Genomic DNA, 25689 nt, shown 5'->3' with positions numbered 1-25689 from the left:
GATCCTGGAGCTGAATGGCTTTCCTCTCTGTCCACTCTCGGCTCAGCCCAGAAGTACAGGAAAAGCAGAAGGTGGTTCCAGGCAAACCAACGCTCCCAACTCTGAAGAGTCGGGCGTTGCTAGCGAGCCCTTTCCCAGAAAGCCTGACACCCATGTCTTTAGTCTGGTAGCCACACTAGTGGCTTTTAACTGGCTGACTGGTGTCCGGTATTTAGCCCCCAAATTCTAAGGAAAAACAGGACAGAATAGCAAGCAAAAGGGGTCTGATGGTAGTCACTGCTTGGCGATAGGCGATAATCCCTTCGTGGTTGCCAAAATGTGTCCCTTCATGGTCACCAAAATGTGTCCCATCTGGGTTGCCAAAATGTGTCTGGAGTTTATTCCTTCCAGTGGGTTCTTGGTCTCGCTGACTTCAAGAATGAAGCCATGGACCTTTGTGGTGAGTGTTACAGCTCTTAAAGATGATGTGTCCGGAGTTTGTTCCTTCAGAGGTGCCTGGAGCTTCTTCCTTCTGGTGGGTTTGTGGTCTCACTGACTTCAGGAGTGAAGCCATGGCCCTTCGCAGTGAGTGTTACAGCTCTTAAAGGTGGCATGTTTGGAGTTGTTTGTTCCTCTCGGTGAGTTCGTGGTCTCACTAACTTCAGAAATGAAGCCGCAGACCCTTGCGGTGAGTGTTACAGCTCATAAAGGTAGTGCGGACCCAAAGAGTGAGCAGCAGCAAGATTTATTGTGAAGAGAGAAAGAACAAAGCTTCCACAGCATGGAAGGGGACCCAAGCAGGTTGCTGCTGCTGGCTCGGGTGGCTAGATTTTATTCCCTTATTTGGCCCTGCCCACATCCTGCTGATTCGTCCACTTTACAGAGTGCTGATTGTTCCATTTTACAGAGTGCTGATTGGTGTGTTTACAATCCTTTAGCTAGACACAAAAGGTCTCCAAGTCCCCACCCAACCCAGAAGCTCAGCTGGCTTCACCTCTCAGCACGAATGAGGGTACAGGTGAAGATGAAGAGAAATGAATTAATTTGAGACATTTGGGAGTAAACATGCCAGGACATGGAGGTGAATTTTATATGGGTGTTGTAAGAGGAAGGGCAGTATCAGGGATTACTCCTAGCTCCCTGGTTTGCATGAAACTGTGTGCAGAAGTGTCACTTACTGAATTTGGGAACTCTGGAAAAGGTTCATTTTAGGTATGCTAGTGGGAGGATAATGAAATCTATTTTGAAAAAGTTAAATTTGAAGAGTCTTTAAGATGAAAGTAGAGATGTCAATTGGCCTGTAAAAAGGGATAGGAGCTGGTACCAGATATTAAATGCAAGGTCAAGGAAAGCATTTTTTTTTTCAGAGTGAAAAATGAGCATTTTAAAGAGCTGGTGGGACTGAAAAAACAACTGAATTAAGGACTGAGAAGTGTTCAATAGATTATTCAACAAGAAAGTCATTGTTAGAGTAGTTTCAATAAAGTGGCAGGGATTGAAGAGCAAATAAGAGAATGTTTACAATACAAACATGACTCATTTTATTGTACTTTCACTTTATTGAATTTCACAGATACTGTGTTTTCTACAAATCAAGGATTTGTGACAATCTTGTGTTTAGCAAGTCTATTGGCAACATTTTTCCAACAGCATATGCTCACTTCATGTCTGTCTGTCACATATTGGTAATTCTTGCAATATTTTACACTTTATTATTATTATTATATCTGTTATGGTGATATGTGATCAGTATCTTCAATGTTACTATTATAGTTGGTTTGGGGTGTTATAAAATGTGCCCATATAGGAGCAAGAACTTCACTGATAAAAGTGTGTGTTCTGTCTCTTCCACCAACTGGCCGTTCCCCTCTCTCTGTGTCTCCCCTTGAGCTTCCCTATTTTTTAAGACACAACAATATTGAAATTAGGTCAGGTAATAACCCTACAATGGCCTCTAAGTGTTTAAGTGAAAAGAAGAGTCACACATCTCTCACTTTCAATCAAAATCTAGAAATGATTAAACTTTGTGAGGAAGGCATGTCGAAAGCCAAGACAGGCTGAAAACTAGGCCTCTTGCACCAAACAGCCAAGTTGTGAATGCAAAGGAAAAGTTCTTGAAGGAAATTAAGAGTGCTACTCCAGTAAACACATGGATGATAAGAAAGTGGAACAACCTTATTGCTGATATGGAGACAGTTTTAATGGTTTAGATAGATCAAAACAGCCACAACATTCCCTTAAACCAAAGCCTAATCCAGAGCAAGCCCCTAAGTTTCTTTAGTTCTCTGAAGACCAAGAGAAGTAAGGAAGCTACAGAGGAAAAGTTGCAAGCTAGCAGATGTTGCTTCATGACGTTTAAGGAAAGAAGCCATCCATATTACATAAAAGTGCAAGATGAAGAAGCAAGAGTGGACATAGAAGCTATAGCGAGTTATCCAGAAGATCTAGCTAAGATCATTGATGAAGGTGGCTACACTAAACAACAGACTTTCAATGTAGGAAAAAAAAGTCGTCTATTGGAAGAAGGTGCTACCTAGAACTCAGTTCCTGCCTTCAAAACTTCAAAAGACAGGCTGACTCTCTTGTTAGGAACTTAGGGACCTGGTCACTTTAAGTGGAAGCCACTGCTTAATTACCATTCTGAAAATTGTAGGCCCTTAAGAATTATGCTAAATCTACTCTGCCTATTTTCTAGAATTGGAAGAACAAAGCCTGGATGACAGCATGGTTTACTATAGTGCCAATCATAATCCTGAAAGTCCCAGTCCTGAAAGCCATAATTCCAGTGTTGAAATCTCAAAAGATCCAAACCCAAAAAGATTAAAATCTTGAAGTCGAAATCTTGAAAGTTTAATTCTGGGAAAGGGATTATTGAATTTTCAGTTGTATGCAGGATACCTGTATCATATTAGTTGCATCATGGTGGGCAGAACTATCATTACACCTTGTTATTGTCTTTATTTGGAAATTAAGTATGGTTTGAGATGCAATGGATTCCAAGTTGATAAGGGGTGGAGGTAATGTTAGGCTTCAATGGGCTGAATTAATGGACACCTTGAAACCTGGTTGATATGGTTTGACTGTGTCCCCATCCAAATCTCATCTTGAATTGTAGTTACCATAATTCCCACATGCCATGGGAGGGACCCAGTGGGAGATAATTGAACATGGGGGCAGGTCTTTCCTGTGCTGTTCTTGTGATAGTGAATAAACCTCCTGCGGTCTGATGGTTTTATAACCAAGAGTTTCCCCGCACACATTCTTTTGACTGCTGCCATGTAAGACACGCGTTTGCTCCTCCTCACCTTCCATCATGATTGTGAGGCCTCCCCAACCACGTGGAACTATAAGTCCATTAAACCTCGTTCCTTTATAAATTACGCAGTCTCATGTATGTCTGTATTAGCAGTGTGAAAACAGACTAACACACTGCTAAAGCACTATTTGGGCTGTGTCTATGAGGATATTTCCAGAGGAGATTAGTGTGTGAGTCTGAGTGGACTGGTTGGGGAATATCTGCTCTTGATGTTTCAAGTGTTTTTTGAAGATTATAGAAGTGAAAACACACAAAAAATAAAAAAAAAAAACCTCTTGCCAAATGATTGAATTGTTTATAACTTCTGCCCCTTGACACATAATGCCAGTGCTTGCCTTCAAAATTGTTTTTTTTGTCAGAGAATAAATACATTTCAACAAGCCCAGCAGCCTTCTGAATCAAAAACACTTGCTGATATGGAAGTTCTTCCAGTGGAATAAAACACATTGCAGACCCTTGAGCAATTAGGGGGTGAGGGGTGACAACTCACCTCACAGTTGAAAATCAATGTCTAAAAAGAGTGTAATTGGATTGTTTGTTTTACAAAGGATAAATGCTTGAGGTGATGGATATTCCTATTTTCCATGATGTGATTATTTCACATTGCATGCCTATATCAAACCATCACATGTAGCCGGGTGTGGTGGCCCATGCCTGTAATCCCAGCACTTTGGGAGGCCAAGGCGGGTGGATCACGAGGTCAGGAGATCAAGACCATCCTGGCCAACACGGTAAAACCTCATCTCTACTAAAAATACAAAAATTAGCAAGGCATGGCGGCACATGCCTGCAGTCCAGCTACTTGGGAGGCTGAAGCAGGAGAATTGCTTGTACTCGGGAGGCGGAGGCTGCAGTGAGCCAAGATTGTGTCACTGCACTCCAGCCTGGGTGACGGAGTGAGATTCTGTCTCAAAAAACCAAACCATACAAAAACAAAACATCATGTGTACTTAATCAATACATAGGCCTGCTATGTACTCACAAAAATTGCCTATGCAACTGTCTTTAGTGTCCCTAAGTATTCACGTTTGCCAAAATATATATGTTATTATTGCCTGTTTCATTGTGTAATGTTTCATATGAAGTGTTCTGTCATGTTTTTAAATGTTTCTCAAATCCACTTTTAAAAATTTAAATAAATGTCTTTTAAATAAATTTTAAAACTATTTTTTCAGAATTAAATTTTTGAGATTTTAATTTGTTAAGATTGTGGTTATCAGGATATTACACTTTCAGGATGTTTATCTTTTGGGATTTTAACACTTAGGACTATGGCATCTGAGATTGTGTCTTTTGGGATTATGGCCAAAATCTGGTTTTCTGAATATGTTAATCCCACTTTTGTAATCTACTGCTCAGAAAAATCTCTTTCAAAATATTACTGCTTATTGATAAAGCAGCTAATCACTCAAAAATTCTGATGGAGGAATACAAGGAGATTAATGTGTTTTCATGCCTGCTAACACAATATCTGTTCTGCAGCCCATGAATCAAGGAGTAATTTTAATTTTCAAGTCTTATTATTTGAGAAATGCATTCCATAAGCCCACTGCTGCCATAGATTGTAATTCCTTTGTGGGATCTGGGCAAAGTCAATCGAAAACCTTCTAGAAATGATTCACCCTTCTAGAGGCCATTAAGAACATTCATGGTTCATTGGAGGAGGTCAAAATATCAACAAAACAGAAGTTTGAAGAAATTGATTCCAACCTTCATGAATGACTTTGAGAGGATCAAACTTTAGTGGAGGAAGTAACTGCAGATATGGAATTAGCAAGAGAACTAGACTAAGAAGTGGTGCCTAAAGATGTGATTGAATTGCTGCAATCTCATGATAAAACCTGAGTAGATGAAGAGTTGCTTGTTATGGATGAGCAAAGAAAGTGTTTTTTTGAGACAAAATTTATTATAAAGAAGATAATATGAACATTGTTGACATGACAACAAAGTATTCGAATATTCCATAAACTTAGTTGATAGAGTAATGGCAGAATTTGAGAGGATTGACTCCCAATTCAGAAAGAAGTTTTACTATGGATAGAATGCTATCAAACAGCACCATGTGCTACAAAGAAATTTTTCATGAAAGGAAATTCCAGTAAATGTGGCAAACATCATTGTATTCTTATTTTTAAAAATTGCCACAGCCACCCCAACCTTCATCATCTACCATCCTGATCAGTCAGCAGCCATCAACATTGAAGTGAGACCTCCCACTAGCAAAAAGATTATGACTCACTGAAGGGTCAGATCATCCTTAGCACTTTTCTAGCAATAAAATATTTTTTTTTTCTAAAGATTTTTTTTTTAATTTATTTATTATTATTATACTTTAAGTTGTAGGGTACATGTGCATAACGTGCAGGTTTGTTACATATGTATACTTGTGCCATGTTGCTGTGCTGCACCCATCAACTCGTCATTTACATCAGGTATAACTCCCAATGCAATCCCTCCCCCCTCCCCCCTCCCCATGATAGGCCCCGGTGTGTGATGTTCCCCTTCGTATACCTTAAGTAAAGGCTTTTTGAGATATAATGCTATTGCACACTTAATAGACTACAGTGTAGTATAAACATAACTTTTATATGCACTGGTGGCATAGTTTGAATGTTTATCTCCCGCAAACATCATGTTGAAATTTGATCCCCAGTGTTGGAGGTGGAACCAAATGGGAGGTGTTTGGGTCCTGTGGGCAAATCTATCATGAGTGGCTTGGCATTGTCCTCACTGTAATGAGTGAGTTCTTGCTCTAGTAGTTACCATGAGAGCTGATAAAGAGAGCCTGGCACCACCTTGTCTCTCTTTGTTTCCTCTTTTACCATATGATCTCTGCATGCTGGCTCCCCTTTATCTTCTGCCATAAGTGGAAGCAGCCTGAGGTCTTCAACAGATGCCCAGTTTTCTGACCAGCAAAATTGTGAGCAAAGTAAGCCTTTTTTGCTTTATAAATTACTCAGTATCAGGTGTCTTCATAACAACACAAATTGACTAAGACAACTGGGAAACAAAAAAATTCATATGACTCGCTTTTTGGTGATAATTGCTTTATTGTGATGGTCTAGAACTGAACCTGAAATATCTCTGAGGTATGCCTATATATGTGTAGACTAATACAAGCTTACCCTTCATTGAAAAATGCTAATGAGATATTGTTAAGGAGAAGTTAAGAGAGAAGACCTAACAAATAATAAATGTTTCCCCAGAAGATGGGAATGGATGAGATCCAGAAAGTATTTGTCATGGTTGGTGTCATGTATCTAAGTACAGATGTGTGATAATATGAGTACATGTGTATGTTTATGGTGGGAAATTGAGAGACATCCAGTGGGATGTCTTCTATTTACTCTTTGAAATAGGAAGTAAGGGAGGTCAACTGCTGACCATTGGGTGGGAAGAGAGGGGGATCAAATGTTGGAAATATCATTAAAGAGAATAGCAAGAAAAGATGACAGAGAAAAGAGGTGAGACTGCCTAGAGTTCCTTCAGAGAATAAGTGAAAGTTTTATCCATTAGGGAAAGTGCATTCTGACCAAGCCCACTCTACAGTGTTTTTGTTTGTTTGTTTTTTGTTTTGAATCCCCTCAGCTTTTATATAGAGGCAGTCTCCATCACATCATCCCCACTGGTTTATCTCATGGTAGCATTATTCTCTGACTCTTTTATACATGTGTACCTAATCTCTGCAACAGAAGAGGACAACTCAGGGACAAAGAACATAGCTCCATAATGCATAATAGAATATTATGCCCAAAATAGGGGTTACTAAGTGTTTATGAAACTTGTCAGAAATAAAATCAGATCAAATTTAAACATTGTAGAAGTTCCCTTTTCTTTGCAGTCTTGCAAACACCTGTTATTTGTTGACTTTTTAATAATAGCCATTCTGACTGGTGTGAGATGATATCTCATTGTGGGTTTGATTTGCATTTCTCTGTTGATTAGTGATGTTGAATACCTTTTCATATTTTTATTGGCCACTTGTGTATCTTCTTTTTAGAAGCATCTGTTCATGTCCTTGTGCATTTTCGCTGTTGATGTGAATGTAATTAGTTCAGCCACTGTGGAAAGCAGTTTGGAGATTTCTCAAAGAACTAAAATTGGAACTATCATTTAACCCAGCAATCCCTTTATTGAGTATATATTCTAAGGAAAATAAACTGTTCTACCAAAAAGACACATGCATTTGTATGTTCATTACAGTATTATTCATAATAGCAAAGGCACAGAATCCACCTAGGTGTCTACCAACAGTGGACTGAATAAAGAAAATGAGGTATATATAGCATAGAATACAATGCAGCCATAAAAAAGAATTAAATCATTTCCTTTGTAGAAACATATGCATCTGAAGACCAATATCATAAGCAAATTAATGAAGAAACAGAAAACCAAATACCCCATGTTCTCACTTATAAGTGGAGCTAAACATTGGGCACACATTGACATAAAACTGGGGACGATAAATACTAGGGTCTACTAGAATTGGGGAGAGAAGGAGGAGAGTAAGGCTTGGAAAAGTACCTATTGAGTACTGCACTCACTACCTGGATGATGGGATGAATTACACCCCAAACATCAGCATCATGCAATATATGCATGTAACAAACCTGCATATGTATGCCCTGAAAATAAAAGTTGAAATTGAAAAATATTAGAAGTTTACTGTGTATTCAAAAGAGTATTTCTCAAACTGGGAGACTTTGGACCCCCAAGTGGTAAGGAGCTCTGCTCACAACACTCACAGCATAGTTTATAAAGCATAAAGGAGGAGATATTTTTACTTTTTCTTGTGATTGACTACTATATTACCACTTATTTTATGGTAAGCAGAGCTATTTAAGCTGATTTTGTATAACTGATTGGTTTAATGTTACTGAATCATGCTGACAAGGACATAAAGCTTGCTTTTTGTTTTGTTTGTTATTAGAGTTGGTGTTTAGAGGAAATCAGGATGACTTGAGTTTTAATTGTGTGGTTATAGTGCTTAGAATAGGGGTATTCTAAACTTGGGCTTCTATTTTGATTTTTCTTTAACAAGCTTAAAGGGGTTTATTACGCATGTATCAAATATTAGACGTTCCATACTGGGAGCTCAGGGGAAATACAAAATTTCTTGTTTAATATAATAAAATACAGAAATAACTATCCTCACCTTATTCAAATAAAATAATGATTTATTTTTAGTCATGAAGACTTGATCAGATGTCATCTCTTTGAAGTCTCTCCTGACCTCCAATTTCTCTGTTGAGTGCTACCAGATTATTGTAACGTGAATCATGTGGAAGAAAATTTGAATGTTTATATCATTCTCTTCCCCAGTCTGAATCCTAGTGCAAAGCCATTGAATCTTACTTAGCTTCCATTTCTCAGAGGCTAGCATAGGATGTAGCATTTATAAGATGCTCAGTAGAGGCTCTTGAAATAAAAATGCATGAAATTTGAAAGGCTAACACAACAGAAATCTATATTGATTCTGTTGATTACCTTCATTTCTTGGGAAAGACCTTTCCCATTGTTCAGGTCGCTTTCTTTCACCACTTACCTAGTTGCTATAACCAGAACCTAAGTATTTCTTTTTAATGCCTTTCTTTCCCTTACCTTCTTCATTCAACCCATCATCATTTTTGGCATATCTAAAATCCATTTATCTCCATATTTACTAATACTACCAGAGTCCAAGTTACCACTATCTATTACCTGTACTACAAACAATAGCATTTTAACTTGATCACTTTATTTTACAACAATGCACTATTCACACATGAACATACTAGCCTGATTAACTTAAAAAATATAAATCTAATAATCTTGCCCTTTTTCCTTTCTTAAAATATTTTAATGTCTTTTTATTGTACTAAGAATGCATTTTAAATTCCTTAACACAGTGTCCTCAAATCCCTCCATGATCTGATCTTTGCATGTCTCCTCTAGTTCATGGCATGATAGTCTTTCCCTTTGGTTTAGCCACATCGTTTTCTTTCAGTTTTGGAAGACTCAAGGGCTTCTTGCCTAAGAACTTTTGCCATCACTGTCTCATATGCCTGGAACATTCTTCACACACTGAAAGACTGGCACCTTTTAGGCTTTACATTTTATCTTAAGTGGTAATCGTTTTAGAGATGGCTTCTCTATCCATGGGATTCCGCCTAGGGGCTCTTTCTCACTGTTTCACTCTCTCATACTCATAATTATTATTTCCCTAAACCCTCATCACGATTGTAATTGTACCTTTATTTGCTTAGCTTTTAAATTATATTACAGTTTGTAAGCTCTGTAATGGTCAGGAATTTGTCTATTCTGTTCACTATATACCTAGTACCTAGCATAATGCTTGAGGCATAGAGTTCATTACATATTTGTTTAATGATGAATTCATCAAAAAATGAATCACAATGAGCTAATGAATGAACAGAGTGAGAGGAATGAGACAGCTTGACCTTACAGGGTTATTGAGAAAATAACATATGGAAATAAACACAAAGATATTTGAAAAACGAAAGACATATACATGTATTAAGCTTTTGTATTATGTAAAACTTACTGATTCTGAATTGTTTCATTGCTTCATATTTCAGTTTGCTTTTGTGCTATAAGAAAATTTATGGCATTTCACAATTTAGATTTAGTTGCTACTCTTCCTACGATTGATATGCCATAGTCAATTAATTGAAACAAACTGCTTCATAAAAGAAGAGTCAAATCCGGTGACCTTTAGATGGTTTGTGTATTTATTTATGTATGTATGCACGTAGTAATGCATACTAGGAAGATGTATAGGGCTTATAGATAAGTGTGATTTGCCTTTCCTTCCTGATTTTGGAGTGTTGCTTTAACTTAACTGAATTATTTATCTTCAGATATAGGGTTCAATTTTGGGAGCTACTAGGTCTTCATGCCACGTAATATTTGGTAGCGTTATTGTGTCTTCTCGCTACTCTGTCTTCATTTAATTGTTTATTTTTTTCTTCCTCTAGGTTTTATTTCACTTTCAGATTTCATATTACAGATACCTAGTGTAGTGCTCATGCCAAGTATCTAAAGATATCTATGTTTTTTCACTTTCTATAACTATTGTTTTTCATCCCATGTTCCATAAACTTTGAATTCTTCAGAAGAGTTTATTTGATTAGTAAGATTCTATGCATAGTGTCAGACATGGAGGGAAACCCTAAAAGAAATTGGATGAGTGACTTTGACTCAGTTATACTAAAAATAAGTTCAAATTGATTATGATGGATGGCTTCCAGACTCTTGGTACTACTGATTTACACTGTAGCCTAAATGAGATCTCAAGTATGGAAAAAACATTAGAATTATGGAAAGCCAGGCAGGTAGAAATTATAAAAATATGAGTGATTAAAAAATAGCTGATTAAGGGTGTATCTTCCATTTGTCTAGGGCACTTAAGGTCAACTGCAAAAGTTTTTTTGGGGATAAAGACATTATGAACTGGAGAATACTCATGATATATTTGTTTTAATTACAACCTAACCACATAGAATAGACATAGAGTTTGTTTTAATTACAACCTAACCTCATAGAATTGACAATAATGCTGCTAAGACTATTCACTCATCCAATAAATATTTATTAATTATCTGTTATATATAAAGCACTTTTCTAGGAAGGCAATGTAGTGAGTGTTTAAGAACACTGACTTTGGAGTCACGGTTCAAATGCCTGTTAGTTGTGTGACCTTGGGCAGTTGCTCAATCTTTATGTAACCTTGCAAAAATGTTAAGATGGAAGTAAAATGTTATCTCCATATTAATGTAATTAAACTCTGTAAAACTCTCAACATAGGTCCTAGTACAGGATAAGTATTTGATAAATGATAATCATTCTTAGTCTAGTTCCTTTTCTCATTCCTACTTTAAAATAAGCATTATTTTAATAAGTAGGTTATATTTAACAAAAATATAATATTTATAAATATTATGGATGTTCACTGTTACAAATAAATTCATGATCTAATTGGGAAGGTAAAATACAAACACACAAAAAGATAATGAACAATTATAGGCAACAAATGTTAAGTTACAAAGGAAGGGAATTGAACAGTTTTTCTGCAGATATTCAGAGGAGTAAAGAGCAGTTTCTAGCATCATGAGATGTCCTTGAGATAGTATCTAGGAGTTTCTATATATCTAAGACTAATTTTAGGAGTCCATAACTAAAAAGGCTTGTATAGGATGATGGACTGCTTTGTTGAGTTGGGATAACAGTATGGATTGATGGCAGTCAAAGTAAGGTACAGTGCAGCACCAGAGTAAGGCTGCAAATGCTACCTTATATCTCTCAGTAATACAGTGGACAAAATTGTAATTTTTATTATCTTTCTATTGCAGTGTCTTAAGAAATTGTCTATAAGCATGATTGTGAAAAAATAACCAACAGAATCAGAATCAAAAGTTCCTTTGGAGGTAGATATACAAAGTGTGAGTGGTAGGTAGACCTTCAAACTCTGGACCAAACTAACAGTTTATAGAGAACATGTTATTTCAGCAACTCAAGCTATATTTGCATAACTTTGAGAGGCTACTTTAGACATTCAAAATTATACCATTTTGAGAAACTCATGCTTCCTCTAATGAAAATGTCTTTTGCTCAATTTGAGATATTTTTGAGTACAACTATGTGCTAACCATTGTGCCAGTCACCAGAAACACCATGGTGAATCAGTCTCTATTCTGAATGATCTCACGTATTTGTGATTAGAGGTGGAGTAGTAGGTTATGTCTATTGTTGAAGGATGATGGGAAGAGATATGGATTTACCATGACAAAAATGGCACCCAGTATAGAGCTGCTCACCAGTTATGAGTCGTTGGATTAACCACTAACATCTTTGTCTGTCAAAACCATGCTGATTGTTCTCCCTTTTAATTGATACTATTCATATCAGGGGACTCTGAGGGTCACCCTTAATTCTGTATATTTCTAGCTCATTTATTTTCAACTCAGATAAATGGACTATAACATATCTTCACTTTCCTCAAAACTACACTCTTGCTCTCAACAGAAATTCTTGCTTTCTGTTTTACTAAGAAAGTAAAAGAAACCAGAAAATAGCATTCACCAGTCCCTACTTCCATATTTTCTTACATGCCTACATCTGTACCACATGTTCTGACTTTCCTTCTAGTACCCTACTTGAGGTCGCTTCCCATCCCTTGTGTGCTAGGTCTCATCTCCTCTTTCCTAGATAAGAACATTATTCCAGAAATTCTCTACTTTTTTTTCTCTTTTATCCATAATCAATTTTTCTTCTTCTATGGATAATGTCCTTTAGGTGTTTCCTGGAATATCTTTTATTTTAAAATTCACTTTATCCCACATACTCTTTGAGCTGTTGCTCTTTTTATCTGCTCCTTTTTATAGCAAAATCCATAAGAAGTACCTATACTCCAATTTTGTGTCTATAATTCTTGTCTTCCCATTTTATTTTGTCAACCAAAAATAAAACTCCAAGCCCCCTCCCAACGAACTGAATGGACCCTTCTTCTTGGCTATGGGCTTTCCAAAGTTAACCTGAAACATGAGTTTAGACGATGTTGAGAATGGGGGGTCAACATGCCGCATTATACCTTCCTCCCCTTAGAATTTAGGCACAACTGACCAGCGTTAACATTAAAACAGAGACCTTAAAACAGTATATTCTCTCTGAGGCCTGTTACCTGAAGGCTTCATCTACATAATGAAAACCTTGTTTTCCACAACCCATTATCTTAACCCAGATACTCCCTTCTGTTGATTCTAGGTCTTTAGGTAAACCCTTAAAACCAATTGCTAACCAGAAAAATCTTTGAATCTACCTATGACCTAGAAGCACCCCTGCTGAACTTTGAGTTGTCCCACCTTCCATACCAAATCACTGTACATCTTACATGTATTGATTGATGTCTCATGTTCCCCTAAAACATATAAAACCAAGCTGGAGCCTGACCACCTTGGGCACATGTTCTCAGGACCTCCTGAAGCCATGTCATAGAAATATCCTTTAACCTTGGCACAATAAACTTCAACTTGATTGAAACCTGTCTCAGATACTTTTGATTTACAAATTGGTGACCAATGGAAGGGACTCCGCATGGAGGTGTCCCTGACCTTTGACAAATTTCCTGTTGGTGCTTGGTACCAGATTGGACTGTCTTTAATGCTCAAACCAATAGGACAGGTTCTGACACCCAGGAGGTTTGCCCATTCAGAGAAACCCTGGTCATCCAAAATTTGGTTGAGATCTAAGGTTTCTTTTGCTGTATAACTCCTTTTCTTCAGTTTTACTCCCTCTCAACAAGGAAGACAAGTTTTCCTGCTTCCAAGATTATGGAGGGCAGGCAACTCATTTCTGGAGTTGTAGCTTACTTCCAACAGGGAGGGTGAATTTGAGTTTCTTCCTACTACTGAGATGGTAGACAGCAGTCTTGGTCTTGAGTCTGGGCCCCATTCCTGGGTAAGTGGCTAAATTGAGGTTTTATGTTGAAAATTTTCCTTAATGGCTAAAAATTAAGATTGACGACCAACTGGTCTTTACCATGAGAGAATTGCTCAGTAATTGTATTGTTTTGTTATGTGTTTGTTTTGAAATTTCTTTCATTGTATTTGACCAATTATACTTGTTCAAACCCAAATAAGAATTCTAAATTATGGGAACAAGGCCTCTTAGTTGGCTAAAATTTTCCTCAGGTGCCAAAAAAAAAAAAAAAGAAAAAAAAGAAAAAACAAGAAAAATAAAATCATGTGCTTGGTTTCTCTGTTTGGTTCCTTTCTTTAAAAATTTGTTTTTTCTTAATTTACTTTTCTTCCACTTTATTCCTCCTTCCTTTTTTGCTATCTTTGTTACCAAGTGAAATAACAATCAAGAGAAGGCTTCTAATAACTCTGACCCCTTAAGGAACTCAGAATAAAGGTGCAACTCACCCCTTTTTAGGGTCTTCTGCTTTTTTTGTGGAATTTAAACAATCATGGGGAGATTCTTCTCACATCTAAAGCTCTGCTTTCTTGTATTGCGTTACCCAACCTCCTTGGTTTTGGGAGGCACCAGAGATCACCTTTTACCCTGAGAAAATTTGAGAAGCCTGGGATGGCGACTCTCCCCTTCTATTTTTGTTGGCACCTGTAACATTTTTTTTCTTTCCCTCCTCCAGTTCTAATTCTGTTGTTATTGCCTGAAGCTGAAATGCTTTAGTTTGGAGGTTTCCTAAAAAAGCAATTATTTTCCTCTAGTATAACTTAATTCTGTATTCTTGGTTTTTCTTAACATGTTTAGGGACCAGGGGCCCTCTAAAGGTATCAACTCATAAAAGACAAATTGATTAAGAAGAAGGCATAGATTTTTTTGGCATATATATGTGGGAGTTATCAGAATAAAGTCTAAGCTACAGGGGAAATTGCCTATTTTTTTTAAATGGTTAAGTTCAACAAACTACAAATAGCCATGTGAAACTATGATGAAACACAAGAGTATAAATCAGTGCTGGTAGCCTGTGTGGGGAAACTCAGCAAGGCCTGTTTGTCTAGATTCTTCTTAACCTCCCCGAGTATGCATTTCCTTCCTTCTGGATATGGGGGTCTCATAACTTACAAACAACAGGTAAGGTCAGATGATTTCTTTACAGACAGTTCATATACAGAAGGATGGAGAAAAAATTAAGATTTCACAGCAGGCCCTAGCTGCTTGGATAGCACAGCTAAGAATAATGGAATATTGGAGGGCAATTCTAGTGCCAGCAGCCATAGTAATTCCAACTCCAGTAGTTTACGTTAAAGTTGCTGCAGTTAAAAAGCTCATAATTGGATCTTGGGCAGTTTACTGCAAGACCAGCCACCACCCGTCTCCACCCCTTGCCTCAATGTCCTTAGCTGGGTGTCCTGCAGGACATAAAGCATCTACTTTGAGAAAAATTAGAGTAACATTTTTAGGTTTTATGACTGGCTTTGAGGAAAAGGAGTTCTGGTTTCTAGGACCCACCTTGAGAAGCAAGATTCTAGTTTTTATAGCCAGCCTTGAGAAACTGAGAGATAGAAGGACAAAAGAAGGCCGAAGGAAAACTTTTACTTCTGCGGCTTTCACTTTGCGGTATTGTTTTTGAGGCCCAACGTATATCCTAACTCTTCAATATAATCCAGCAACTTCCCATGCTGTTGCTAAGACTCACGTGGTCTCTGCTCAAGGCTGCTATAATATAGAGTTTACTCATGATGCCGGACACACTATTCCCATGTCTGATTAATTCAATTGCTCTTTTCAGCAGGTTTAACTTTCAGGTTATATAAATGGGCTCCCTGTAAGGAAAAGCAGTCACTGCAGAAGGTCTTTATTTTTTCCTTTTTGATAATTAGATGAAGAAACAAAGATTTAATGTTTTATCAAAATAATTCCTGTTTGTTTTTATTAGGTTTTTAATTATAAAAAATCAACTAAACTTTAAAAGGGTTAAGAATTTACACCCACATAACTTCTCTATCCAATTATTATTATATAATGTAGTTTTAATAAAATGTTTTGAGCCTTTTTAACATCTTTGAAAAACATCCTCAGTTCAAATACGAAATTAACTCTCTTAGACTTATTGCTAGAGGCTTGTCAAATAGAAAAATTAATCACCCCAAGGTTACAGAATCCTTCTATGGTTTCCAACTAAGATATAATAAACACCAGTATCACCACCCCCATCTTGATGATTAGACAATTGAGAGACTCCACTCTGCCCCATTAAAAAGGGTCTATGTAAAATATTGTTAACTAACCCTTTGTGCTATTAAGTTACAGTGTTTTGACTCTGCATACACCTATCTCATCTAGAAAGGAGCACTGACTTCTACTGAATCTTGAGCATCAACACTAATATCTGGAACGAAATTCAAGTTAACCAAAGCCTCATCTTCAGGACTGGGAGAAGATGACAGTCAGAATAAACTGCTCTCATATGACACTGAGCCAAGCCTGTATGTAAAGACGTGAATGCTAATTCAATAATTTTTCCTCTATCTAAATTAATATAATTTGTTGTATGACTTAATATTAGATCATTTAAATGTTTAGCTCCCCTTGAGTTTACTTGTCATTATCAAAACTAGGCAAAGCTTACGTCCTTTTTTGTTTAAAACATTGCTAATTCAATATATAGCTTACAAAATCAGTTAAAACAAACCAACAAAAAGATTACCTTCTTTCCTTTCTAGCTGATGTCACCCCAATTTAAAATCTTTTAAAATCTTACTGGACCAGGTTTATTTTAATTGCTAATGCCTCACCCTACTCATAAAAATATAAAAGCACCTATCCCTCTTGGCTCAGATACTATCACAGAACAGATGGGCATGTGAGATTGTAGTGGTCAATTTTGAGGGATACAATTAGTTTAAATTCTTCAAATCAAGGATAGACACACAGATGCCTAAATAGCTGGCAAAATAAGGGACTGTGCCTCCTGGGTTGTTACATGGCCCCTTTCCATCCATCCCAATCATAAGGAATTTCTAACTGAAAGAAAATTACTGAGAGGATATCAAGATACCTAGTGGTTTGGGTGTGGTGGCTCACGTCTGTAATCCCAGCACTTTGGAAAGCTGAGACAGGTGGACCACAAACTTAGGAGATTGAGACCGTCCTGGTTAACATGGTGAAACCCCATTTCTACTAAAAACACAAAAATTAGCCAGGATGGTGGCACGTGCCTGTAATCTGTAATCCCAGCTACTTGGGAGGCTGAGGTAGGACAATCACTTAAAGCTGGGAGGTGGAGGTTGCCATGAGCCAAGGTTGCACCCCTGCACTCCAGCCTGGGTGACAGAGCAAGACTCTGTCTCAAAAAAACAAAAAACAAAAAACAAAAAAACAAAAAGGTACCTACTGAGAAAGCCTCCTGGATATAGTGCTCCCAGTTATGAAATTTATACAGATGGATATGCAAAATTTTTTAAAATCAGCTACTCTAGGAAAAATTATGAAAGGACAGCAAAACAAAGACTTTGCAGTACAAGTCTTTATGAATTCTGTAGCTTAAATGGTTTTAACAAAATATTTATGTATTTTATAGTCAATCACTACAAGTAGATAACTAAAACCAAGGTGACAGTAGCTCAATTCATAGCAGTTATAGATAAGTCAATTTTGTAAGCTCACCTTTGTTTTTTTTTTTTTGTTGGCTTTTCTATCTTAAGGTTTGATGAATGCCTGTCCATTCCCATCTGGCTTCAAACACTTAAATTAGCTATAGGTCTTTTGGCTCAAAGTCCCTTGGCCATAGTGGTCCCATCAAAGGACAGGATATACCCAGAGTAGGCAGCTATGCCACTTCGGAAATGCTATGGGACACAATGAAAGTTTGGCCATTGATGTTGCCTCTGGCAATTCTTGGCCAGAGGAGGATAATGTAAACCAAAAAAAAAAAAAAAAAAAAAAAAAAGAATTCTAAGCCTCCCCCAACCAACTGAATTAATTCCTCCTCTTGGCCAAGGGCATTCTAAAATTAACCTTAAACATGAGTTCAGGCTATGATAGGAATGGGTTGTCCACATGCCCCATTATATACTCCGCCTCTTGGAATTCAGGCGCCATGTGACCAGCATCAACGTTAAAACAGAGACCTTAAGATAATCTACTCTCTCTGAAGCTTGCTACCTGGTGTCTTCATCTGCATAATGAAAACCTTGTTCTCCACAATCCCTTATCTTATCCTAGACACTCCCTTCTACTGATGCCAGATCTTTAGATAAACTTTTTCAACCAATTGCCAATCAGAAAATCTTTGAATCACCTACGACTTGAAAGGCACCCCACAAAAAATCTCCCCACTTCCAGTTGTCTTGCCTTTCTAGACTGAACGAGTGTACAACTTACATGTATTGATTGATGTCTCAGACCCCCCTAAAACATATAAAAGCAAGCTTGTGCTGTACTACCTTGGGCACATGTTCTCAGGACTTCCTGAGGCCATGTCACAGGCATGTCCTTAACCTTGGGAAAATAAACTTCTAAATTGATTAAGACCTGTCTTAAATACTTTTGGTTTACAAAACTTGAACCCATTTTATTTAGGATCTTGTTTCTACTACTATGGCAAATCACTCTTGACTGGGTTAACAATAATTTTTATGTTGACAAATCCAGTGGATGAATTCTCAGTTCTCATCTTAACCTATGAAGGTTTAAAATTCCTACCTCTTTGAAAATTTTCTTTATTTGGTTTCAAGACCATTCCTCTCTCTCCTGTTTCTTCTTCTCCTACCAAAATGTCTTCCCTGTTTTAGCTCTTGACCCTCCTAATCTGCTGTAAAAATACAAGTAAGGTTATTTCAGTCCTCTGTGAATCCTCAGCTAAGTTTCCATCTCACTAAAAGGAAATGCTGAAGTCTTTATTGTTGCCTACACATGCCAAGATGTACCCCTTCTATATGTCTTACGACTTTCCCTTTTCCTTCACTTCACTCCAGCCATGCAGTCCTCCTTGAGCATTTCAAGCTTGCTTCTACCTCAAAGTCTTTACACTTGCTTTTTCTTCTGCCTGGAATGTTCTTTCAGATTTTCACATAACCAGTTCTCTCGCTTCCTTCAGGTCAGATTAAACCTGGTTAGTAGAGCCTTCCTTAATAACCTTATATATTACCCTTCTACTAGTCCACACACACTGCCTGTAATTTTCAGCTTGCTTTGTTTTTCTCCCTTGCACTTATCACTACTTGACATACTAGATATTAACTTACCTGTTTATTTCTCCCAATAGAGTAGGCTTTATGAGGACAGTGATTTGATACACTGTTTTGCACTGTTTTTTACTACGGGCATAGAACAATATCTGACTCACAATGGATGTTCCATGCATGTTTGTTGAATAAATGGAAATGTAAAAAAAAGATAATAATACCTGAATTAAAGTTGAAATGGAAATAAAATAATATTCCATATATTAGCCCAAGACTATAACATGTTAGCATTTATGGCTTCTTGGTTTCTATATGATTGTTAAATAATTCTTATAGACAGCACAATCTTGTTTTGTCAGAAGATGTCATGAGAAGTCAGAGATGGCATGTCTTGGTCATTTAAAATGGAGAATATCCCTCTAAATATAAATGGAAACTGTAAGCCACGAACTGGTCTACATATATAAGGCAGGAAAAAAGAACTTGAGTTTTCTTTTTTCTTTTCCTTTTCTTGAAACATATTCCCCACACAGAGATAAAAATAGTGTCAGCTTTGAACTTGAAAAATGACATTATATGTGCAGTAGCACATTTTTCATTTTTATGTATAACTTTTGACAATTATGATGTTAATTTATTTTTAACCTATAGATTTGCATTAATACTGAGTGAGGTTCAACTTTCCATTCACTGGCATTTAAATTTTGTGCTTTTAACTTTACATCTGTTTTTTTCAAGTTCCAGCAAAGAAGTTGGAAGAAAAGACACAACGTGAAAAAATTTAAGTAGGCACTTGGAAATTTTATTGCCAAACAACTCCAGTAGCACAGGCTTTTTAAAGCAGTCTTGGTCTAAATTTGTTCCTATCACTCCTTTTAGTTCCTATGTGGGCCTCCTAATAGGAAATCATGTACCAGATGAACATTACCCTCCTATGAGGAGTCTTTCTTATCACCTTAACTCACATGCTCCTTAACGCAGGTGTTCTTTTTTCTTTTTTCTGTCTTTTTTTTTTTTTTTTTTTTTTTTTTGAGACGAAGTCTCGCTGTGTTTCCCAGACTGGAGTGCAGTGGCGTGATCTCGGCTCGGCTCACTGCAAGCTCCATCTCCCGGGTTCACGCCATTCTCCTGCTTCAGCCTCCCTAGTAGCTGGGACTACAGGCGCCCGCCACCACACCCCACTAATTTTTTTGTATTTTTAATGGAGATGGGGTTTCACCGTGTTAGCCAGGATGGTCTCGATCTCCTGACATCGTGATCCACCTGCCTCAGCCTCCCAAAGTGCTGGGATTACAGGCTTGAGCCACCACGCCCCGCCAGGTGTTCTTTTTTCTAAACTCTAACCCTAACCACAACACTTTTTCCATATCATTTTTATGGTGATCAGTATTATTACATTTTTGTACAGACATCAGTTTCCATATGTTGTTTTATTCATACAGTCAAAAATATTTGAGCTGCTGAGCCTGTGCCAAGCATTATCCTAGTCTGTGGTTACACAGATATTTGAGACATGGTTTTGGCAACTCTTTCCCTTCTTTACATTGTGATTTCTTTGAGGTTCAATAACTAAGGTGCTTATCTTTATGTGCCTGGTAATTAGCACAACACTAAATAAATATACGTAGAATGAATTAATGGGTGTCTTCATTACAGTGGGAGTTTCTGAGGACAGGGTCATGTCCGTGTCTTCAGTGCTAAATGCAGTACCAGGCACATAATGAAAGCTCAGCAGATATTAAATGGAAGGTAAATAATGCCAGTCAAGGGGTCATGTTTCACTCTGGTTTGTGGGACAAGCCAACATTAAAGTACCTGAGAAGAGAATCTGTAAGCTTCTGTGGTTTGAATGAGGCCTTTACTGCTTCTCTGCAGTCCCTTTTATGTACATGTGTCTGTCTAGCAATTAGCAGAGGAATCTCTAGATCAATTAGCTGAGTGTACCAGAGTATGACTAGTCACGCAGAGGGTGCTGAGCCTCATTGAGGAGGACCACATTTGGAAGCTGATGCTTCAAGGCAGTTAGTTCTCCAGCAGACCTTGATTATGTCTGTGACACATGGTACCACTCTTGAAATTTGAGACAGGTTTGGTGTCTGAAGGACTTGTCAAAACATTTTGGGGTTGTTACGTCTAGGTGGATGAATAACGTTTGGAAAGTTAATTGGCTATTTCCTGAATGAAACTTGAAAATCGAACTCATCAGAAAGTGTTTCCCAGCATGTACCCATTTTTAGCTATCAGTAATTCTTAATTTAAATGGTTTTGATCTCATATGGTACATTTAATCAACGGTTTTCAGACTATTTAACCCAAATACATGTTGCTGCTTACCAGAGTGAGGAAAAATTATTGTGATTCCTTCGTATGTGGAATGGAATTTCTAAACTCTTGCAAGACATAAAATATTTGACATCCAGGACATACCTTATTCATCTATGTATCTCTAGCTATAACAGCATACTTTCTGCACATGATAAAAATTCATTATTACTTTGATGAAAGATTGACCAACAAGCTTAATGTGTGAGTAAATACATTTATTTACCAGATGACTTGAGATCATCAAAGTAGGAGTGCTCTAAATATAATTGCTAAGTAAAATGGCAAGAGGTGTTGCTGCTCCTGTTCCTGTATCCCCCTGGCATAATTTTTATTTCACAAATAACACATGACTACATCCTACTTACAATAATTAAGTGCATTGTAGACAAGGTGCTCTTGACTAAAACACCTAATCAGTTTTATTCCCAGAGATTACCACTGTGATCAGTTGGCATGTGCTCTTCCAGACCTTGGTTTTTGCACATTACAATTATACTATATATTTTCTGAGAGTGTAAGAGTGTATGCACATACCTATATACATAAAATTATATATTTTTGAGAGTATATGCATATATATACACTCTCAGAAAATACATAGTATAATTGTGCAGTTGTGTGTGTATGTGAGTATATGTGTATGTGAGAAAGAGATAGAGTTTAACTTATTTAAATAGTGGTATACTCTGTAATTTGGGTTTTTTTGAAATTTGCTTATTTCATTCAGTGAAATGTTTTCAAGATCTTTCTATTTGGCCATATTTGGATTTACCACATTATATCTGATGGAATACATGCTTATTACATGGTTTGGCTATACCACATTTCTACCTATTTCTTATTTAAATATTTAGGTTGCTTCAAAGTTTTCACAGATTTTAGGAGTGATGCAATGAACTTCCTTAGACACACATCCTTCTGTATGAAGGTAAGTCTTCTTATACCTAGAATTATAATTATTAGGTCACTGAGTATACATACTTAAAATTTTAAGAGATATTGCCAAAGTTAACCTGCAAAGTGGCTGTACAAATTTACATTTTCACTAACAGTATAAAACAATATCAGTTTCCTCATATATGCACCACAATTTTATGCTATACAAGATTTTAATTTGTACCAGTCTTTTTAGATAAAATAACATCCTGTTTTAGTTTTATTTTGAATATCCTGTGTCACTCCTCATGTATAAGGCTAAACATCCTCATGTGTTTATTGCCTGTTGCTATTTTCTCTTCTTTAGATTGCCTGCCTCCCCTTTTAGTTCTAATTTAATAAACAATGGAAAGAAGAGCATGGGAATCTCAAGTAGGCTCAATTAGGCTTAATGTCAGTGAGGGCCTATTGCCATAGAGCATCTCTCTCTATATTTGCTTGTTCATTTGTTCCTCCATTTATTAATCACATTCAAATTTAGCACATACTGTTTTTCATGCATATACTGGAGCTGGGGATAGAGTAGGTAATAGTCGTGGTTCCTCCACACAAAAGCATGAAGTTAGAGGGAAACATCTGCCAGTGCCTCAAGCCCACTCCCATATTCTTGATGACATTTCTCAGAGCAGCATCGCTACCTTTTACAAACTTATTGATGTTTTTGATTCTCTTTTCCTTAAGAGAATATTTGAAGTCCAATATTCTTCTACTGTTAACAGAAATGATCTTCTGTTGTTTATGGCCCAAGTTTCTACAGATACATGTATATAAGGATGAATCCTTTTTTAGAAGATATGTTCCCAGCTATTGCAAATCTACAGAATAAAAGGAAAAGTAGATAATTTTCTCATCCTTCTAGCCTGTGTCTTGATGGGATCCATTTCCTCCCTGCTCATTATGCATAAGGCAGGTCATTACTTCCTGATTGTATGCACCTGCTGATTCACTGGCAAAGACTGGTAGAAATGGGAAGCTCTATAAAGGCTTAGAAGTGGTGAAAATGTGTCTGAGAATTTTTAGAGAAAAGATTCAATCCCAAGGGGACTCAAGATTCTACCTTTAAAGAATTATTTTAGGTTCAGCAGTACATGTGCAGGCTTTTTATGCAGGTAAATTGCATGTTGCAGGGGTTCGGTGTACAGATTGTTTCATCACCTTGGTAAGGAGCATAGCACCTGATAGGTAGTTTTTTGATCCTCACCTTTCTCCTACTCTCCACACTCAAGTAGGCTCCAGTGTCCGTTTTTCTTTTCATTGTGTCCATATATACTCAATGTTTAGCTCCCATTTGTGAGAACATGCAGTATTTTGGTTTTTTTGTTCCTGTGTTGGTTCACTTGGATAATGGCCTTCAGATACATTCGGACTGCTGCAAAGCACATGATCTTATTCTTTTTTTATGGCTGCATAGTATTCCATGGTGTATATATACCACAGTTTCTTTATCCAGTCTACCATTGATGGGTATTTAGGTTGTATGTCTTTGCTATTGTGACCAGTGCTGCAGTAAACATACTCATGCATGTGTCTTCATGGTAGAATTATTTATATTCCTTTGGATGTGTGCCCAATAATGAGATTGCTGGGTTGAATGGTAATTCAATATCCTCCTTCTTAAAACCTTAGAAAGAATATTCTTTGACAAAAAGTCTTAACCTAACATTTAGTTTTAGTCCCACTGATGTGCTACCTTGTATATCAGAATGTAGTAAGAAGGTACAAATTCAACTAGATTTACAAGTGGTGCTAGTGAAAGGCTTGAAAGCAAATGGATCCGAGTGGGTATGAAGACACCAAGAACAAAATACTCACTACCACCATTTATTACCAGGAACTCTTGTAACAGTTTTGCCTGAATTTACTTATGTAATCCTGATAGTAATCTTTTAAGATGCATATTTGTATTTCAATTTTATTGATAAGAAAGGTTAAGAACTTGTTAAAAGGTTATTCGGCCACCACCATGGCACAAGCCTTCTCTGTGCTATTGCCAGTGAAGCTGAAAATCCAGCATTTGTTTTCACCATGAGAGAGGAGACAAAGGACACCCTGGAGTGACCTGGAAGGGAATTCCTTGTGCTTTCTAAGGCTCTGACTTCAAACAGGGTGAGAAAGAAGAGATTTAGGGGTCTGTCTGTAGGAATATAGCAGTTTTTAATCTGTCCCATGTTAATACTACAAAGGCAAAATATGTATTTTTAAAATTTTGAAATATGTTTAATATGATAAAGTGTGTTGTTTTGGCCATCTTTGTTCTTCATGTTTTAGTTAATGGAATACAAATACTAGTATCTAATAAATACCTTGTCATTCCACAAAAAAAGGGTCTTATTTTTGACATTAAACTGAATGGCCTCATTTTGAATGCATTTGGTTGTTGATTGTTTTGTAGCCTGATGGGATATAAGACCTTTGTGACCCATCATCCAAATACCTGTTAATGCTATCAAATGATGAAATGTCGTTTATCTGAATGACTGATCAATTTTCATAGCCAAATTTGTAGATGGCATTTACCAATACGTTGCTAAAGACAACTGTTGGCAGCCCATGCAGCCCACTCTTTGCAACAGAGTATATTTATTATGAGAATGGTCTTTGGAATCCCATAGACGTGGGTTTGTACTCTTTCTCTTCCATTAGTGTTGTGACCTAGGACAAATTACTTAACCTCTCCAAGTCCTAATTCCCTTATCGCAAAACGTGATGAAAGCAAAATCTGTTTCATAGACTGCCATGATAATTAAATGAGGAAATGCATTTAAAGCCCTTGGCAAGGAAGGTGTGTTCAATATATATTAGCTATTATCATCAATACTTAAGAAATTAACCAAAAGGTAGTGTTTCTCAAAATATGGTTGCTGAATGCCTACATTTGGATCACCTAGAATGTTTCTTTAAAGTTTTACCTCCCTGGGTTCTAATTCAGACCTCTTGATTCCGAATCTCTATGAGGGGAGAGTGAGCATAGTAGAATTTTCACAGTAGGACTCATAGAATTTATGCATGCTTAAGTGTGAGAACCATGGCCACAGGAAGAATTGAAGTACGGTGATGCTGTATACCCTGGTTCAGCCACATTTATGAGTGACTGCTATATGCCAAGGACTGCCTTAGGCACAAGGGAAGTGAATAAGATGGCCTATTTTAAAAATTAGAATGTAAGAGAACAATAAGCTCTTGTTTCTGTAGCTGGTACAATTGTAAAAATGAGGACAATGAACTGAAGAGGGAATACACATCATTTTGTATTCATGTTTTATTGGAATCTACAAATGCTCACATTTCTACTTTTGAGTGACACAGGGATGCTAAGATTAAATGCATTTTCATTTCATTTGTGTTGCGGCATGGACTGAATTGTGTGAAGAAGTTAATTTTCACCTGTTTGGTAGATTGCATAAAAAGTGGGTAGGTGGATTTTTGCTTCTTTTTAGAAAAGCATTTTAGGGAAATGTTTTCCATTTCTGTACACAAGAGAGA

The 25689-nt window shown here is 37.0% G+C and overlaps 1 protein-coding gene across 16 annotated transcripts in view; it reads left to right on the top strand.

The window, feature by feature from the left end:
• LOC105468849 (discs large MAGUK scaffold protein 2) overlaps positions 1 to 25689 on the top strand; it is a 2241192-nt gene that overhangs the window by 576996 nt on the left and 1638507 nt on the right. The gene's annotated exons all lie outside the window — the stretch shown is intronic.

Source organism: Macaca nemestrina, chromosome 12 (genome assembly GCF_043159975.1).
Source record: "Macaca nemestrina isolate mMacNem1 chromosome 12, mMacNem.hap1, whole genome shotgun sequence".
Taxonomy (NCBI): domain Eukaryota; kingdom Metazoa; phylum Chordata; class Mammalia; order Primates; family Cercopithecidae; genus Macaca; species Macaca nemestrina.
The sequence above is the reverse complement of the archived record's forward strand: the minus strand, read 5'-3'. Positions and strand labels throughout refer to the sequence as shown.